General features: G+C 32.0%; 2 protein-coding genes and 1 long non-coding RNA gene across 4 annotated transcripts in view; 1 reads left to right on the plus strand and 2 right to left on the minus strand.

Moving 5' to 3' along the window:
- LOC116850238 (sphingosine kinase 1) overlaps positions 1–14,967 on the minus strand; it is a 79,990-nt gene that overhangs the window by 30,061 nt on the left and 34,962 nt on the right. The gene's annotated exons all lie outside the window — the stretch shown is intronic.
- LOC116850236 (protein sel-1 homolog 1) overlaps positions 11,649–14,967 on the plus strand; it is a 61,014-nt gene continuing 57,695 nt past the window's right edge. Inside the window, exon 1 of the mRNA XM_032828272.1 lies at positions 11,649–11,777. The gene's annotated coding sequence lies outside the window, so the exon portion shown is untranslated. The remainder of the gene's footprint in view (positions 11,778–14,967) is intronic.
- LOC116850241 overlaps positions 13,060–14,967 on the minus strand; it is a 6,411-nt gene continuing 4,503 nt past the window's right edge. Inside the window, exon 3 of the long non-coding RNA XR_004379288.1 lies at positions 13,060–14,788. This is a non-coding gene — a long non-coding RNA (uncharacterized LOC116850241). The remainder of the gene's footprint in view (positions 14,789–14,967) is intronic.

The following is a 14,967-nucleotide window of genomic DNA, read 5'->3' on the forward strand; positions in this document are numbered from 1 at the left end:
TACACTTTTTTTCAAATCAAAATAGTGCAAAAGCACATGTCGAAAAAACACTTTATCGCGTTCCATTTTTCACAAAGCAAAAGAAATTGTTGTTTAGGAAAATAATTGTGTATGCTGACTGAATGTTATCGAGAAATGTCGAAATTAATCACAAACTACCTGTTTCGTTAGTAATGACTACTAGAACTGTTTGCATTGCCATCTAACATTTGCGGGCGGAAACTAAGTTAAGGTCCTAATAGAAGAACGTCACCTCAACTGGTTTTATCGTGTAATGATGAATTGATTCCGAAAGAGATTCATAATTTAAAAACAAATAAAATCGTAATTGAAAACTTATTACTAGAAAATTTCCAGATAAAATCGTATACATTTCCTCCGACAGTTGCTTCGATCTCTCTTCTGTTTAATAGAATGTTATTCTCTCATTATTGTTGTCATATATTATTATTATTATTCATACGACTTTAAAAATTAATATATTTTTCGTTTACCACAACATCGCTAGTCGCATATACTCAAATTGAATTAATCCATCATATTCAAAGATCCTGTTCTTCATACACGAAAACGTTGTTAGCTGATATCTTATGGATATTTTGTTTTGTTTTCTGCGTTACTATCTTATAATGATATGTGTTTATCTTAGTTACCTATGAGCAGAGTTCACAAATATCAATGTCGCTTGCTGCCGACTGCAGCGTCTACCAACAGTTGAACGCTAACACTAAGTCCCCGAAAGTATTGCTATCTATCTAAGCTAAATTATCAGAACATAATAAATTATATAAAACAGAATTTTAATTATATTAAAACTAACTTGCTAATTTTGTTTTTTTTGTCTCAAAAGTAATTTCTTTGCTCCAGCTTTTAAAAAGATATAAATGGCTAGATATAGCTTAAGAAATTAAGATACCCAGCCATTGTAAAAATAGTATATAAGCCAAGACAAAAAATTAATAACTTTCAAATTATTTTATTGCTCTCAAGAGGGATATCTAAATCCCGAATTTTTTCGCTGGCGAAAGAAATTTAAAGAACGACTGAGAATCATCTCACTCAGCCGCAGTTACAGAAGTATTTTAAAAAATTACTTGGTTGAATGATCATGACATCAAAATGTTCCATGAATTATTTGCTCTCGAGATATTCAAACATAAATTTTTTCTCGTAGAATAAATATAAGATATGAAATATATACGATATATGTTAAATATAATAATATAATATAAGATATAAGATATTAAATATAAGATATATGTTTAATTTTATATGCTTCTGTGTGTGTTTTATGAGCAAACAATTCGTCACTTAGATATCTTGATAGTAATCTTGATAGTAAATAACTTACGCAACATTTTGACATCATGATTATCCAACTAATTTTTTTAAAACACTTTATTCTCGTGCAGCTTCGATTGAGCGAGATGGTTCTTAGTCGTTTTTTAAATTTACTTTGCGAGTAAACAATTCGGGACTTACGGGACTTGATATGTTGAGAGAAAAAATATAGCAAATAATTTGAGTTATTAATATTTTTCTTCGGTTTGTATGCTATTTTTACAGTGCCACTCGCTTTTCGTTCATGTTTTCGAATTTATTTTCATAACTTTAACACAATACACATATTAAGCGTCAATAATAACTGTCTACTAGCCAATGACAACTAGAGTTACTAAAAATTTTCAATTTTATACATTATATTGAGATATTTTTCCGTCTCATAATTGTTAAATATATATTCGTATGATTGGCATAATGTGTGTAACACTGTTTATTACATACATACATCTTCTTTCTTTTACATCTTCTGTGATATTTTAATATTTTATCTCAAGATAAATAGAGATATTATTGTTATCATCGTTAAAAGAAGTGTGGTAGTGTCTTGCGACAAGTGTATGTATATACAGTATATATTCTCACATACATTACATACATACATACATTTTTCTTTGAGATCCGTCTCATCTGATGTCTTCTATTAGTCAGTCTTGTAATAGCATTTGTGTCAGTGCTTTATCTTAAAATGCTCTTCAAGTTTATGCTAATTAAAATTGCTTTGACTTTGGATAACGAAAAACAACGTGGAAACATCTCAAAAAAAAGATTTTTAGATTTAATAAAAACAAAAGGGGGAAGAATCCTCAACAAAACTTATGAATGACAAAGTAAAATTTTACAAATATAATTAGCGTGAACTACCACGATATTTTCGGTAAAAGAAATTGTACAATTTATCATTTGTGCACAAACATGTGCATAATCACATTTATATATATTCATAATTCATATTTATACATGTTTTGTTCATCCCAAACAAATAAGAGGAATTCGTTTTCGTGGTTGAACCTAGTTGAGTCTATTGACTACTCATTTTTGACCATTTCGCATTGTTATTCAATCCTCACGGCAAGATGGTCGCGATTTTTTTTTTAAGAATAATCGCAGTCTAGTGACCAAGCAGTATTGCTTGACTTGACCGTGAGCGACAGTACGAATGCAAACATATACGAATGCAATAAAGCATTGAATTTAATAGGAACGCACTTTGACCGGATCATGATCTGACTTGATCTGACTAATAGTGTGAGTCAAGAATAATGTAATTTCTAACAAAAGACATTTCCTACAGAATACCAAATGTCTGAATCTCTAACTTTAAGTATTATTACGACTCTTGGAAGCACAAGAAACTTCTATTGTTAAAAATTACGTTACAATTTTGGCCTTAGAGTAAAAAGATATAGGCTTACCACAACTATTATGAATCGAGTCTAATAAAAAATATTCAGCCCTATGATCCAATCAAACTCCATATTTAAAAGTCATATACCACATAAACAAAAACCTGACCCGGGCAGGCTCGGGTTGACTTTAAAGCGAATACAAATCGAGTCTGGTTTGATATAACACAAATGCAAAATTTTATTTTTTTTACGGTCTGGAAAAGAATAGTAACTTTTCATAATTTTTGTGCGCCGAATCCAAATCCGCAAAGAAATATACGTCAAATTAATAACGCGTTTTTTACTATTTTTGAAAATTCATAGCTGACGAATCCGATGTGTAAAAGATTTCGAAAAAGGCTTAAACTTATACTTGAACATTGTACTTTAATATGAAAATATCAAATCTTTTTCCGTCATCAACTGGACCTTTGGCGCGCTTTATTTTTAGAAATATAGTCGTACAGTGTCAAATATTAGAGGATACCGGGGCTATATGGCCCCAAGAATATGTTGCTCATGTGCTTCTTTTTAGTATTTATCTTGAGAAGAATAGTGGATACAAAATCGCGAAATGATCCTTTTAGAACATACTTTTCTCTGAGTTTCATTAAAATCGAAATAATATTCGAGTTAAAAAATAGAAAAAACTGATTTCGTAATAACAAAGTAAATTTTCGAGCCTTTTGAAATTTTGTATTAATATTCTTCATCGTGACTGAATAAAATTAAGCGATGTGTTACTAACTAGAATAAAATTTCTTGCAAGTATATGATATACTATTTCTGGTAACAAATGCAATTTTCATTCACAAAATGACTGAAATAAAGTATATGGACGAACGGGGTAAAGTTCGCCCATAACACAGGCCCACAATTTAAAAAAAGTTGTCTGTGCTGGGGGTCTGACTAGGTGTACTATACGTATTTTGGGTTGCTGAATCCAAATCCGGTGTCAGATTTGCTCCATCACCCTTGAGTTTCCCGGAAAATCGAGGAAATCGTGAAAAGGAGCAGATATCCAGGTTTTTACGGAGACATGTATTCAAGAAAAATTCTAAAGTGACGAATAACCCCACAACCAACGTTGAAAATACATTATGTACTTCAACATGGAAAACGAATCATTCTACATATTCCCTTACGGGGCAGTTGTCATCGTCTCTAACATCCTCTGAAGCAGCAGGATTTATCTGATCGACGATCATATATTGTAGAATTAATATTTCGAATAGAAAAAAGACTCCATCTCGTGGACAATAACATGAATGTGACCATGATAGGGCACGCACAGATTAGATTTTCTAATCTATGCGATGTTAAAGGATTGATGGGTGAACTAAAACCGAATATGTATGATGATATATGGGTTATTGGGTTATTGGGTTGTTCTAGTCATCAGATGTTGAAGTACATAATGTATTTTCAACGTTGGTTGTGGGGTTATTCGTCACTTTAGAATTTTCCTTGAATACATGTCTCCGTGAAAACATGGATATCTACTCCTTTTCACGATTTCCTCGATTTTCCGGGAAACTCAAGGGTGATGGAGCAAATCTGACACCGGATTTAGATTCAGCAGCCCAAAATACGTATAGTACACCTAGTCAGACCCCCAGCACAGACAACTTTTTTTAAATTGTGGGCCTGTGTAATTAAAGGCTGTGAAGACCTCTCGCGAAAACTGGAACTACTAATCAGAATACATATTTTACGTGACATTCTTTACCTTGCGTTACTGGGCAACCCGATACGAGGACAAAATGGCTATGTTGCTGCATATTTATTGCTGCATATTTTTGGTTATTACAAAATAAAATATACGGTTAACAGGATCGTAGCGAGCATTAATACATAGAAAAAGATTACCTCTATCATGTTTATATAATCAGTCACAGGCAATTTATTATACTCTAAATTTTTTGGAGTGAAACTTCACTCCAAAAAATTTAGAGTGTGCTTGAAAAGTTGTAAAATATATAGAAATATATAGAAATTTTAAAATATAGAGTATCTAGCCCCAGTCCACTCTATTATGTGTGTATTATATGTATAAGTGTGGTATGCTACATACAGAAATTTTATATTTTGAAAAAAATTTTACTATAGAAACGCAACTTACATAGTTTTTTTGCGTATAATAGAATTACGAAGTTAGTTTTTTGAAAAATTGCTTTTGAAAATATTTTTTCAAAAATTGCTTGAACAAATGAAAAAATAATTTTTATTGCAGAAAACACCTTCAGTGCCATGTATTAAATCCATTATTGAAATTTTCACTATGTGCAATGGTTTTACAGTGGGCCATAATAGCGCAATCATACTTTATCATGCGTACACCACGTTGTAAAAACAAAATGAGGTTCGATAGTACCTGCGGAAAATGATTCGAAATATTCATATTGAAATACAATGTCAAGTATTAATTTGAGTTTTTTTCGAAATCTATAAGTCATCGACTTTATCAACTCTACAAAGTTTTAAAAATATTTTAAAACGCATTTTTGGGGAGTTTCATTTCTCTCGTAAATTTGACATAATAATTAACCTTTTTATTTGTGGATTCGGATTCAACGCATAAAAAAAATACAAGAAGCTATTCTTGTTTTCCAAATCGCAAAATCTGTGCAAATCTGTGTAATGAATTGGGCCGTATTTATCAAGTCTTGATTTGCAAAATTCTGATCTAGCTACGCAAAACCATATAATCCGTACGATATCGCAGCAAACGAATCGACCAGGATGACAACATATAATTCCATCTACAACGCTACGCTATTTTATCTGCGATAATCAAGTATTACATAACAATTCCTACTAGTAATATGACGTAATAATTTATTACGCTTGGAATGATCAGATGAACGCATCAATGACGACGGCTGCATCTATCTCGCGAATCACGTGAATGCAGATCTATTATTTACGTACTCAAAACAAAGATTTACGGCGGATTTACTTCGTCGTATTACATCCATAAATTTTTTTTCCCGGTTAAATATGTTTGTTCCGGCAGTATCTCATGCCGAGAGTAAAGGCGGGCAAATCACGAGTCTCGCGTGACCAAACCGTCATCGCATAAGGATTAAATTGCCGGTTAGATTACCGTTACGTATTTCTCGTATTTCTAGGTTTATCTCGAGAATATAGAAATCAAGAAAATCATATGGATGATAAGCCAGCGATCTTATAATTCGTCTGAACATCAAGGACCTTGTTATGCAGGTATATTTGACAGTCCAATTCCCGGTTTTGTTGTTATTCTTATGCGAATGTCACAAATAATGTTTCGTTTAAGTTCGAGAATTATAAAATTATATTTAGGGTTTGATAAATGGAAAAGAAAATAGAATTAAGTTGCTGAATTACGCAAGTTTTGCTCACAATTCAAATAAAAATCGAGTCAACGATCTGACGTAGGAATTTAAATTACAGAATTTAGTCGATAATAAAGATTAACGAAACTAAATTACAGTTCAATGTATAATATAAATTCGACTATCAAAAGGTTAATTTAGTTGCAAAATACGAGTAATTAATTCCTCGTTGGAAGAACAGACTAGAGAATAAATACAGCTAGAGAGAGAGAGAAATGTGTTAAATATATTTTGGATAAATTTTTAAGTATATTAGATACTTTGGTAGTGGCGTAACCAGGGGGAGGGCTGAGGGGGACTGCAGCTCCTTCTCGAAATTAATTTTATGGTTTACGCTAAGTATGAGAAAAATTTTTTCGAATGATCTTTTTTTGCTCGTCAAAAATAAAAAGTACAGCCCTCCCCGAAACTTTTTTCTGCCTACGCCACTATATTTGATGAATATTCCGTATAACGGACCCCGCTCCAATCACGTTGCTTTTGAAATATATTGTCAAAAATATCATCTTGAGTAATCTCCAAAGTTTTAGTTGACCATTATTGTTTGTTAAAAAGTTATTGAAAAAAAAATTTTATAAACGGAACGTAATTTTTGCACACAGTGTATATGGAAATATGGTAAACAGTACACGTAAATGCGCGGGGTTCCGCTCCAAAAAACTTACTCTACCCCAATCTATATATTGAAATATAATAAACTGTACACATCTACACATCCCAATCTTTACATTTTTATACATAATTTGTTAATAGAAAACAACACAAAAGTAATTATTTAGTTTAGGCCCCTCACGATGAAAGTAGGCTCAATCGACGCGTTTTTGCACGAGAAACAACTTTTCTATCTGACAAAATCGTCGTTTTCTACTGCGAAGCGAGATATTAGCTGACAAAGTTGACGGCGTGTTAGATTATAAAATGATACACCAACGATATGCAGCAACATGTACACAAACAGTTCAAAAAGAATTCTTTTTCAGGTCTTCTTAGAAACGAGATATTGATAAAAAAGATGCCTATTCCTAGCTTATGACTGGGGGGCTAGGCCCCCCAGACCCCCCGCACCGCGGCGGGGGGAGGGGGCAGTCTTTTGTGAGAAATTCTCACTCTTTAGAAAATATATATATTTTTATAACATTCTTAAGATATACATTTTATATGTACAGTGTAAACAAACTATACCGTATTTACAAAATTTCTTTTGTTTATAATTTTGAACTTAAGTACAACAGACTTGATCCTCCCCCGCCGCGATGTGGGGGATCTGGGTGGCGCAGCTCCCCCAGTCACACAACTAGGGTCAGGTACCTTTTTTATTGATATCTCGGAAAATATAAGTGACCGCCACGGAGCACGAGGCCGCGAGACATGTATGTATATACCATTATATATCATTGGTGTGATTTCATAACCTAACGCGCCGTTAACTTTGTCGGCTAATATCTCACTTCGCAGTAAAGAGCGACGATTTTGTCAGATAAAAAAGAACAACAATGGTATACACGGTAGACACGGTCGTATCAAAAGATAAATATTGGCATTCCTATAACAAGTACAAAAAATTTATATTCCTCATATACACGATGTACAATTTCAACACAGTCAGTCAAAAAAGTCTCCGTACACTGCACTAAAATTTACTTAACGTTGTATATTTCTCAAGGAAAAGATCAGAAATAAATCATTTTTATTATATTCAGAAACACAACATTTATTATTAATGAAAAAAGAAAAAAAACATCCATTTGTTAACAAGAAAAATCAATTTGTTAACAAAAAGGCAAACATAAGAAGAATGTGGTCAAAAAAGTCTCCGTACATATAAGTTTATTAACTATAACTTTTAAATTAATGGTTAGTCGGTCCTCCCTTTAGTTTAATAATTTCTTACAATCTTTTAGGCATTGTACCAACTAATTTTTTCGTTAAATCTGGTTGAATATTGTTCCATTCAAGTAATATTTTAGATCTTAAATCTTCTTTGTTTTTAATATTGTGTTTTTTCAAACTTCTTTTTATTTCACTCCATAAATGTCAAATGTTGAAATCAGGCGATTGGGAAGGGGGGGGGGGAGTGTATGGAGCTGTCTAATAGTCATTCTTTCACTTTCCTTGCCGTATGTTTAGAATCGTTATCTTGCTGAAAGATAAACGACTCTTCTAAATTTAATTTTGCTGCACTACGGACCAAATTCTCTTTCAAAATTTTAAGGTAAACATGTTGCTCCATAATACCAATAAATATTCAATATTAATTATCAATCAATATTAAAGATCCAACACCCACAGCACTCATACATCCCCAAACCATCACACCGCCGCCTCCATATTTAAATGTTGGATACAAGTGTTCTATTTGTGTGTTTGGTTTCCTCCAAATTTTATTGTCTCCGTCTGTGAATTGAAAATGGTAAATTTACATTCATTGCTGAATATAACATTATTCGAAAAGTTTTCATCCTTGTTAATATGTAAATTTGCAAATTCTAGTCGTTTTCGTTTATTAATTGAACTTATGAAAGATTTTCACCTAGCTGTATGGCCATTATACTCTGCTTTTCTGATTAAATGTCGTATTGTTTCAGACACTACTTTTACATTGTAATCAGTTTCCATTATTGCTGTCAATTTTGGAGTACTTATTCGCGAATCAGATCTAATTGTTCTCAAAATGGCACGCTTACGATGCGACTCTAATTTCTGAGATCGTCCAGTTTGTTGTCGATCTTGATTTGATTTAGTTTCATCGTACCTCTGACAAATGTACTGTACAGTGGAATATGACTTCTTTACAATTTGTGCAATTTTTCTAAATGACGCACCTTCTTTTCTTAATTGCACAATTAAATCTCAAATTGTAATTGGAATTTCCATTTTAAAGAAAATATTCACAATACGAACCGTTCTGTCTGCTAGTGTTCAAGAAACTAACTTGTTACTAACGTCGAAGTGCTGTCCTAATCTTGTTTGTAAAAATTCTGCAGGATTCTTATAACTAAATTGACGAATTTCTCTCTGTACAGAGACTTTTTTTACCACATTTTTCTGATGTTTGTCTTTTTGTTTATTTTTCTTGTTAACAAATGGATGTGTTTTTTTCTTTTTTTCATTAATAATAAATGTTAAGTTTCTGAATATAATAATGTAAAAATTATTTACTTTTAACCTTTCCCTTGAGAAATATATAACATTAAATAAATTTTAGTGCGGTGTACGGAGACATTTTTACTGACTATATATACTGTGTATCAAAATTACGTTCCGTTTATAAAACTTTTTTTCGATAACTTTTTAACAAACAATGACCACCGATTAAAATCATTTGAAGGTTACTCAGGATGATGTCCTTGACAACATATCTCAAAGTAATTGGAGCGGAGTCCCTTATACGGAATAATTACTGCTTGATTAAACTAAATCTTGCTTTATACAAAACAAGAGATTAAAAGAAATCACCAAAATTTGTCTAAAATAATTGAAGCAGTTAGTTTACCATGCACAAGTCCAGAATTGATTTTGATTAACTGGATTCGAGTTGTTCCAATTAATCTTTGTTTATCTTCTTTTTTCTTATGCATCTACATACTCGTTTGCAGAAATGTTTCAACATGTTTTTTATTGAACGCGCTTTGGAATGCGATTTTCATATTAACTTGCAAATTTTGCAGCACAAATAAAATAAAAATCAAATCAAATCGATGATCTGATCCAGCCGAATTCCAACTGCAAAATTTTTTTGAAAACAGCTGAACCGACTATTAGTTAGAATTGAATTCACCGTTCTACAAACGAGTATACTATCCTAAAATTGTTTGGGCTTACCCCAAACTTGCGCATAACGAAAAAAGAAAAAGCAACGACACATACTAATTATCTTGTCGTCGTCAATGCAAATATTTCAAAAATATAAAAACCTGACATGGTTAATTTGCAATGACGAAAACAGCGGCTTCTATGCAATTACCTATTCCACGGCTCATCCGGTTCATCCTGTTTTTCTTCGATAGCTGTGACGCACGGCCGGCAAACATTTATCTTCAACGAGTTTCAACGCGTTGAAGATTTCCATCTCGAATAGTTCTTTGAATTCATTCCTCGCACATGGAATCTGCATAGTTTGTATTGCGTCACCAAATGACATCTTTTTCTCATTTTTTTTTAAATTGGTCTGCACTTTGAGAAAGATAAAGAGAGAGAGAGAGAGAAGGAGAGAGGGAGAGAGAGAAAGAGAGAGAAATATCTCACTTACGTCTAACGCATATTTCGTTTAGAATTCCCCGTACACGCTATGATATTTACAGCGATTGCGTAATATGCACGCGCGCTGCACAAAAGAACGTATTTTTATGAACGTTTGTCTAATGGGCAGTTTCCACCTTCGCGTTCGAGATAACGCCAAACGTTATACATCGAACGAAAACCAAAGTCAACTTGCTACAAGAATACACAGAATATTATAGTTTCCTTTCATATAAATCCTTTTCAATTTTACTATGTTTTCTATTAATTTTATTTATTAATTATTAATTTCATTAATAATTTTTTATTAATTTTATTAATTTTTTAATAATATTATTAATTTTATTACTATTATCCAAGAAAATAGTATTGTCAATAAGGTCTATTTTGCTAAGTAATATAGTAAGTTTCGCTAGAAACATAGAAAATTTCGACAGAAATGTAGCGAGTGTTTCAACAATACATTTTAGTTCTTAAAATATATAAGTAGCACAAAAAATATTAAAGGGCCAATAAAAACCAAACACAAGATATTAGCGTATAAGAAAATTAATGATTTTTACTAGAAGAAAAATCAATTAAAACAAACGTTTCATTCTAATGTTTAGATCTTCTTCATTTTGCGTTTTCCTACTAAGCGAAATTCTGTTGTATAATATTGAAGAAGATATAAGTGTTAACTGATTTTTTCTAGTAAAAATCATTTATTTTCTTACACATTACATTAATACTATGGTTGTGGCTTTTATTAGCTTTTTAATATTTTTTTATTTTTAATCTCAGAGTTTTTTGACTTTATTATAAGTAGCACATATAAAATAAAAGATTAGTGAATGTCAATCTGCTCCTCGAGGTCTTATGGTAATTTTATTTATAAAATAAGATAAATAAGATAATTTTATTACAAGATAATTAAAGTAAGATAATTTTATTTATCGAATTATAAAATTCTGTACGCGTGTACACAAGTCGACCGACGCAAAAGTTTCACGAAGATAACAAAGAAATCGTTCGAAAATCGAATTGGAAATTCAACGTTCTCCGAGAGAACGTTGTTATCCGGCGAATTCTTTCGATAATAAGGACATTTCGAGTGATATTCGCAACTTTGCGTTTAATTATGTCGTAAACGTATTACGTATCACGAATCGCAAAAGCCAACAATATAAATAAATCGTAAAAAAGTGACAGACTAAAAAGTGAAGCAAGATATTTTTTGCAATGTAAAAACGGCAACGCTTTAAAATTGATATTGAAAACATTCAAACTAATCTCCAGTATATTTCTGATGAGCACGTTACATAAGACAGATTGAGGAGAAACTCGGATAAGGATCAATGTGTATATAACCGAACAAAACACTTTTACTAAAGCTACCGAAAACAAGATCGAGCGAATCGTTATCGATGCGAAGCCTCGTCTCATCTGTATCGTAAGTATATTTATTATCTTAATACGACACATATTTCCGAAACAATTAGTCGAAGTTGAACCTAATATGTTGCATGTATAATACAGATGTTTCAATTACTGAAAATTTCATTTAAATTCATAATACGAGTAATTCTATTTCTGAGAAGAGGAAGGTTCAGTAAATCAAACGATAAAAATACGACCGATGCTAGGCCAGCTTTATAATCGCTTCATTAAACTACATTTTGAGTTTATTTTGAAGAAATAAGATATTAAAGGAACACTAAATTTTGCTAAAAGAAAAACAGCGATTATTTCGCTGTATGTAATTCTTGAAATTGCGTTAGTTTATATACATGCAAAAAAATATTATGTAATAACAGCTAGAAACTTTCTGTTACACGTTCAGTTGCAGATGCAGTTGCAATAACAGAAAAGTCTATTCCAATAACGAATAATTATTCACATCAACAATTGCTTTTGATTGAAGGAACTAAAATTTTTCGTTCCAAAAAAATGGTTATTGCAGATGATTATTCTATTATTCTCACAGAGGGTATCGGATTGAATAGTACATAGCAACAAGAAACAACATCAAGGTTACCGCAACCGAAACGATTCGGTTGAAAGAATAGTTGAATGTTGCTGCTATGGATAGTGATCCGTATTGTTAAATAAGCCATATTTTCGCAAAACTTTTCTTTCGTTCAAGGAAACTATATCATTTGATGAAACACTATTGTTTTAAATAGTATTTTTTAAAAGTTTCTTTCAAAATTTAGTAATTCGATTTGTTTAATTTGGATTTTCTTGGATTTTTATTTTTTTTTTTTTGTTTGGATTAATCATTATAACATTCTGTTAAAAATATAAAAGTAATTATCACTGATTCACTACATTATATTAATATTCATCGCATATCGAATGTTGTTGCATTGTTCCAATATCTATCAGCAAATTATCCAACAAATTACCCAGCAATTATCCAACAAACACCAAGTAAAAATTATATAACTATTATTTGGTGTTTGCTAGGTATGTTATAATACAGAGTTCGGAATTAGTTGCCCATTTCGGCCGATTCTCGGAAGCTACGCCTTCTATCTTCCCCTTACCGCGAGCGGGCCACGAAAATGAGGGTCGCGGCTTCAAGCTTGGAGGCTCGACCCGTCGACACTTTCGTGGCCCGCTCGCAGCAAGGGAAAGATAGAAGGTGTAGTTCCTGAGAATCGGCCGAAATGGGCAACTAATTCCGAGCTCTGTTATAATATACTGTAACATTATAAGGATATATTATATAAGCATAAGTCGTAAGAATATCGTTGGAGTCATCGGGAATCGCCGCGTGCCGCTCGATCGTCAGGTTAAGCAACATCTTAACGAAGTCTGACATGGATGTGGCCCGGTGAGTATACCGCGTGGGATCGAAATTATCACGGGATGATTCACGAAAGTTTGGAGTGTGTTTTTGACAACCTTCAATACGTAGTGGCTTTATAAGACATGAGAAAATTATGAATATATAAGTATGTTTTGTTAAATATTAATCTATTCCTAATATAGCTGAAACATCCATCAATATGAACTGAAGTATAGGTTAGGACAAACGAAACTTATATCTTTCACAACATTTCAATTCGATTGGGATGATCGAATATATGTTTGGCACAACAGAAACTTTTCAACAGAATTTCTTTTTTGTAGCAACCGATTTTTCAGTTGATTCCTGAAGAACCGAAAATTTCGGTTGTCGTAACTGAAATTCAATAATGCTAACTGAATCATTTTTTGCGTGTAGAAAGCGATTGTATGGCTCTTAGATTGAAATCAAATTACATATTGAAGAATAACAGAAGTATTATCTAGTCTATCTAGTCTTATGTGTTATATAAAGGATAATAGGGGTCTAGTTGTATTTTTTCAATCTTACTCTCTAAATTTCTTGCAGTGAAGTTTCACTCAAAAGAAGTAAATATTCACTCCAAGCAATAGTGAAAATGCTGCTTACTCTGAATGGAGTGACATTTCACTTTTCATAAAAGTGAATATTTCATTCCAAATAAAGTGAATATTTCACTCCAAGTAAAGTAAATTTTTACGATACTATAATGATATATGAACTGTTTCCGAATCATTCACTGTTCTACGACTGAAAATTCACTCCACATGAGTGAAGTCACTTTAACTCGAGTGAGGGCCGTCATCCCATTTGTCGAGCGAAAATTCGCTCCACGAGTGAAAGTTTTCATTCCACGATACAGAGTGAGAAGTCACTCTAATTTGAGTGACTCGGTTGTTACTCTATTTTTTGAGCGAGATTTTCACTCCAAGAAATTTAGAGAGTATATATATATATATATATATATATATATATATATATATATATATATATATATATATATATACATGCTTACAAAACTATTTAAAACACAATGAAATTGGGAATTCATTAAACTGTTAAAATTAAGAGTCATTACTGACGAACTTCGTGTTTGCGTAGTAATTATACTATTTATTATTATTATTAATTATACTATTACTGCGTAAGAGACATTCAACTTTGAGAATTTTCAAATATTATAGGCGGGATTCTAATACAATAATAGATAATTTTTAAATCGCAAGATGTACGCGTCAAACATACAGCACATATAAATGTACCATATAAATATAAAGTAATTGCATAATATGACTAATTCTATCTCTGATGAGAGTAAATAAATCAGACAATAAATATACGACGATAATAACAGAGATTAAAAGAGAATGACTAATAAAAAATATTAAATATAACCAATAAAAAAGATTAAGTGAACATCAAAGTTTTACCGAAAGAACTAATTCATCACACAACTATAAGATTGAGTGCGTTAAATTCAACTACAGTTATCTTACTTCATTTATGAGGTATCATTTATTCTGATGATTATTATATATAATATACAGTATAAAAAGTACCGGGAAATTGTCATTTAAATGAACCGCGGAAGAGGTAGCGGTAAAAAGTTTTTTTTTTTAGATTGGCACTACCTTCCTTCATTACCAACCGGAGCTTGAGCTCGATCAGTCAACTAGTTTGTTTATGGCAGCTGTCCAAACAAGTCTACCTCAGTGTTGCTCTGCGAATTTTACCATGGAAAAAATAGTCGAACAAAGAGTGTGCCTCAAATTTTGTGTTGCAAACGAAATTTCGTGTGCCGACGCACTGA

This window comes from Odontomachus brunneus, unplaced genomic scaffold, assembly GCF_010583005.1.
Source record: "Odontomachus brunneus isolate Ranch 3 - 2012 unplaced genomic scaffold, Obru_v1 Obru_scaffold_138, whole genome shotgun sequence".
Lineage (NCBI taxonomy): Eukaryota > Metazoa > Arthropoda > Insecta > Hymenoptera > Formicidae > Odontomachus > Odontomachus brunneus.